At 30.1% G+C, this 6,000-nt stretch overlaps 1 protein-coding gene across 1 annotated transcript in view; it reads right to left on the minus strand.

The window, feature by feature from the left end:
• LOC111041008 (connectin-like) overlaps positions 1-1,833 on the minus strand; it is a 268,864-nt gene extending 267,031 nt beyond the window's left edge. The window contains exon 1 of the mRNA XM_022325139.1: positions 1,468-1,833. The gene's annotated coding sequence lies outside the window, so the exon portion shown is untranslated. The remainder of the gene's footprint in view (positions 1-1,467) is intronic.
• Between the last annotated feature and the right edge of the window lie 4,167 nt (positions 1,834-6,000).

A 6,000-nucleotide genomic window follows, 5' to 3' on the forward strand; every position in this document is an offset into this window, starting at 1 on the left:
TCTAAGACAGAAATTCAATAAAATTGTTCTTTTCATATCTAGGATTTGAAAACTTAATACAAGATTTCTTATAAGTTTATTCTACCTTTATGGAAAAAAAAAATCCTCCCGGAAAGTCAATTTAAATTTTTATGAGAGTTTGAAGTTGACATTTTTACAACATTGGATATTCGCTGGATTACTTATTTTGTTGTAATTCAAAAACAAATAACTGCAGATACTTGAAATTTACGCCATATTTTTATTTTAACAATTCATACACTTGATAAGATTTTCAAAATATTTTGACTCGTTTTGAGCTTTTTACGAACATTTTAAATTTTCATTTTTTTTTCTATAAATGTCAATCAAATTTTATTTGTCAAAAAAGAGTGAAAATCGATAATACAAGGTTAATGATAATATATTGTTACAATATCAGTGGAAAAATATCACGTCTTTATTGTATTATCATTTAAAGTCCAAATTGTGACAACATTTCTCAAATTAAAAATTGAAAAATGATTTTGTAATTAAATGTATTCAATGTTCAACTTTTATACCTGAGAATTGAAAATATTAACAAGGTTCTACGTAATTATTTAGTTCGATAGCCAAAAAATCTAAAAATAAACATAAACACAGCTTTTTTTAGAGTTATTTTAGGTTCAAATTTAAAAGAAATTACATATGAACACAAAGAATAACAGTTTTAGTCATTTTGTTGTGATTTGGTTCCAAAACACCTCAATTTTACACAAGCATATTATATATAATATTTTGCCAGCATCGTTGATAATTTAAGAATAATATTGTGAACAATATTAATTCAACTTACCGGCTACCGTATTAACAACGAGTAATAGCAATATAAAATATCCTAGACTGACCTACCGTCTAGGTCGAGAATCGTTTTTTATGTTCAATGATTTTATATCATTGAATTCAAATTTTATACCATCTATTACAGCGACTTTCTAGACACCCCGTGTACTGCGCAGCGACATCCACTTACCCGATTTTTAAATTTATAAAACATCACGAGCTTAAAACTTAATGTGTATCAATTTCCAATTAATTAGTATGATTACCATAAAAAAATGAATTCTAAACTGAACGAATATACTTTCAAACATAGATTGAAAGTCGAATAACAAATAACACGTCTACGTTGTAATACAGTTGTACGTGTACATAAATATGCATATTCGATCCAAAACATGGATCTTTTTGTGCTATCGCGGAGCACCCGAATGCGATTATTTTAGTGAATTTTACTGATTTCGCTCTGACACGATACGTCACCGTGCAGGTCGACGAGATGTATTGGAACTCGAAAGGGAATTCGTCGCACACTTTTCCGATAACCGTCGTAATATTATTATGCGTAAGCCTATTCACAGAGGTCTTACGTGATCGGAGTCGTACGTCCTGCGTGGACGAATGGGGTCTGTTTACGTATAGAGGGATTGTCTTTTGATTACTCACTTTGATGCGATAATTTTCGCGACGAACCGTCGTGGATCGCCGGACGATTCGAACGATAGAACCGACGATTTAATCTACGACAACGACGACCACAGTGTCTGAGGTCGGCAAGAGAGTCGTGTCGCGAAGGTCATTAAAATAAATCGCCGTCGCAGTCCGGCCGATATCTGTGATTGGTCCGCGGCGGTAAAATGTCGCTGTAAGGCGACCGATGATGTCGCGTAAGTTTTCCCGTCAGTATAACTGCAGCCGGGCACACGGCGCGCGCGACTTTATTGGCGAACACGACGAACGGACGAATATCAATGGCAACGTTCGTCAGTCGGCGTCTGCGGTAGCGCGGGAACTGATCGCAGACCGCGGGCAACACCGGCTACAACCTCGTGGTGGTCGGTCCGACAGCGGAGCAGAGCGAGCCACCGACCGGCCGAACCCTTCGGCCCCATCCCTCCGCGCGCCGCGGCGTCACGTCGGAAAACATAAATCCCAATGTTTACCGTACGGCGGCCGTGAATATATATATATACAGGTACCTACGCACACGCATTGTTGTTATTATTATTATTATTATTATTATATTGTCAAAAAGACGGAAATGCAATTTTTTTCGTTTGTTTTTAATTAAATTCGGACCCATGTCCGTGGCGAGACGTTCTAAAGATACGATAGGAGATGGCCAAACTCCAGAAGAAAAAAAAAACCAATTGTCTTGTCCTTAATTTTAGGAAAACTTTAATTTGATTACCTATTTAATATGTATTTATTTTATTTGTGATTAAATTCTAAATTGTTTTATTTTCAAAATTAGTATTAGTAGAAATCTCATTGTTTAATTTATACGAATTGCGGTTATTAAACGGTGGATATATATTACGTACTTCTACTTTAAAATAATAATAAAGTAGAAGTTACTACATGTTACCTAGGTTTATCAATATTTTATATTTTTATATTTATGTATAAAACGTAGTGTGTAAAACTGATGCGTGATGATATTGCAGTGGTACGGTCGAGTGGCTAAGACTGTGAAAAATCACTAATAGTTTTAATAGTACCTACTAACCCCCCAAATAGCTTACCCCAGATTACGTCTATGGTGACACATTTATCTGTGCTAAAATAATAGCTCGTTTTAATAAGTCACAGCAACAAAGTATTTTGAATCATGAAAAGATTTCAATTTACAAACATAGTTCTAGAAAACGGCTAGGTGATTCTATTTTATTATTTTATACATTTATTGTATTCTGACAATAATTATTAATGTGTCACTTGATGTAAATGTTTCTGATTCGCTAGGGGTAATTCATAGCACATCGTTTGGACTGGTTTCTCATTATACTTGTATTTAATAAGCTGGAAATAAAATGTCGTCCGTAACACGTTATATAAAGTTGATCATTTAATCAAAATACATGTTGTGTAGGTATTTAGATAAACATTTATTATAAAATGTCAATTATTTTTAGATAAATGGAAAAACTGTTAGAACAATAGTTGGTGTCTAAGATCTCCCGTCACTATATTATAAGCAGTAGTATGGTACCTACAATAATTTATAAAATGTGCAATTAAATAAAATTACAAAATATAACCGTCTCGAAAAAAATCCCTGTTTTCACTCACCCAGCGGCATTTTTAAAGAATACGAATTATCATTATACACAGTATATACGTATAAGATCGTCCCCTGTCAACAATTTTTTTAAATTATTATACGTGTACGTGCTTCGTTATATATATTATAATATTATATAATATAATCTTTTCAATTGCATATTCTGTGTAATTTATTAAACACCATTGATAGCCGTGAATAATAAAAATAAACATTTATAAATGAAATTAATGGGTGGTAGGCGTTCTTATAACACGTAAATGATTCGACCGAAAAAAAGGCTCGAAGTCCGTATACGTTATACTATGGTGCAAAACAAAATATTCATAAAAATTGCGTGGCTATAAAGAATTAAAACTGATTTAAAAATAAAAAACCTATAAGTAGAGTTGTTTCTTCACTAATCACTATACACTTAACCGATATAGAAACTAGTGGTACACACGAAAATCATTAGATCAGAGGTATACGCAACCTATTATGTAGAGTCACGGTACCAAGGAGAGTAAACTTTTCTGAAAATCTGCAGACGCTAAGATATATCTTTACTATGTGCCTGTATTAGATAGGTAGTGAAAATATGTATAATTGCTTTATATTTTAAATAAATTCATGTACAACTCTCAGTCCACTACATGGTACTCTGATCAGAAATCTCTGCCCTAGATAGAAATATTATGTTAATCTATGCGTACTTACTCGTATATAATATAATATTAATAAGTATATTCTTACAAAAATACTGAATACGCCAGTGTAGAGTATAAATTCATACTCGTATTACTGCCCTTGCACAATGGGTGTCATTTTTTATAATACTACTAATTAGGTATAGTTACTATAATAGGTGTATGTCTAATGTCTATATAGTTGATGAGTTGTTAAAAACCATAGTATATCTTTTCCTACACCTTCCTCTCATGCAGTGATTGATGTTTTGAGGAAGAGGTGTGCTCACGGACGAAATTTGATATTTAGATAACCCCCCCCCCTCTCCCAACTAACTAACTAACTATTTTTATTGTAATAATGAGAAGAATAAGGGGTAATTTTTCTTTTAATGAATACGATATTCAAATTCCATTTGATTAGTTATGCAACTCATCGTTATTATGATAACAAGAACTAAATTATTTTATCTATTTATCATTTCTATAATATTTATTGTTTCTTATGGTAATATTCTAAATATTTATCATTTATTTAAGATTTAAAATTTAAACTTAGGTACTTGTACATGATCATGTACATTAAGTACCATTGAAATAATTCGATAGCTAATGCACTAGATACAATAATTTTTTTTTAAAAACCAAAATACTAAATGAAAAATGAAAGCGAACAGTACGGTCATAATACATATAGTAAATAAATTCTTAATATTAAAAATAAAACACCTTATTGCTTATTACTTACTTATTAGATTATATATTTTGTTAATTTCTAATATAGTTGGGCAGTATACTTTTTTATTATCGAACATTGATCGAATGTAAATGTTAACGTATTAAATGTTAAAACAGTATATTTTGTTTATTATTAATGTAATATACATTTTATATTAGACATATAAGCTCCCTTCTGTGTTTTTTCATATCTAGTTAGTAATTTATGTATTTGAGTTTTTTTAATTGAAGATTATTTCATGGGTATGTCGTGTGTGTCAAATAGTTTTACACTTGTAGGGACGTAGATTTAAACCGATAACTGAGCACTCTACTTATTTATCCAATATGAGTACTTCTACCTACTCTCAATTTCTAGTTTAGCTATAAAAATGTAATAATAGTTATTAATTAATATACAAGTAGATCGTACATTTAAGTTTAAATTATTTAGATGATAAATAAATATGTCTCTATTGTATAAAAAAGATGAGTATTTTTTTGTTTTCTTATATTTTATCATTCTTATACCAAGAAAATTAAAAATTAATAATAATTTTAAAAAGCCGGAAAAGATGCTTTGTTGTATAAAAGGTTTTAAGTGTAGTTTTTAATTGAGTAGGTCACTGTAATGGATGGGTTAAATTTGAATCCAATGATAAACCATGAAATATGATAAAACGATTCTGAGCGGAAACGGAGTATTAGCCTCTACGGATATCTTATAGTTTATTTATATTACACTAAGTACATTTTTCAAAATAACGACGACCTTTTAACTTCAGGCACTTACAAAAAAATAAATGGTATTTAACAATTTATAAGGAATCTCGTATTAATTTTTCAAGCTTTTTTACTAATAAAAATGTTTACAATAATAATTGTATTACACATAATAATATAATATTATATCAAACAAAACTTGAACGTTTTAAATATCTTAAAATAGCATAAAAAGAACCTAATTATTTTGAAAATAATATCATGTCTAGGAAAAGATCATTATTTTAAAGTCCCTACATTAATATTTAGTTATCTGCTTACGACTCGTATGAAAAAATCTGCAGTCCATTCACATTGATGGAAAATATCCTGTCCACAACATACGGGGCAGTATGATACAACTCCAAAAAATTACAAATTTACAATAGTGGTAATAAATTGGTTTATCAATCTGGACATCAGAATTTAAGTCAATGCCAATACAATCAAGACTTCACTAATTTAGTCTATTTATATATCTATATATTTCATATTTTATCAATTTATACCTTTTTTTATTATATTATTTACCGATAATCTATGTTATTAGTGTTGTATACAAACCAGACGATAAATAATAAGAAAATAAACAAAATTGATGTTTGTAAAACTGGTTTTCAGCAAATTTTCAAATTTTTTTTAGTTTTTTTGATTATTTTGAATCATCTAAAAATTATTCTATACCTTAAGGTTATTTTTAGTACTTTATACACAGATCGCTTTTCGGTTTTTTTAGTAAAAACCACTGTTATGACACAATATATTCCC

This window comes from Myzus persicae, unplaced genomic scaffold (genome assembly GCF_001856785.1).
Source record: "Myzus persicae strain clone G006 unplaced genomic scaffold, MPER_G0061.0, whole genome shotgun sequence".
NCBI lineage: Eukaryota > Metazoa > Arthropoda > Insecta > Hemiptera > Aphididae > Myzus > Myzus persicae.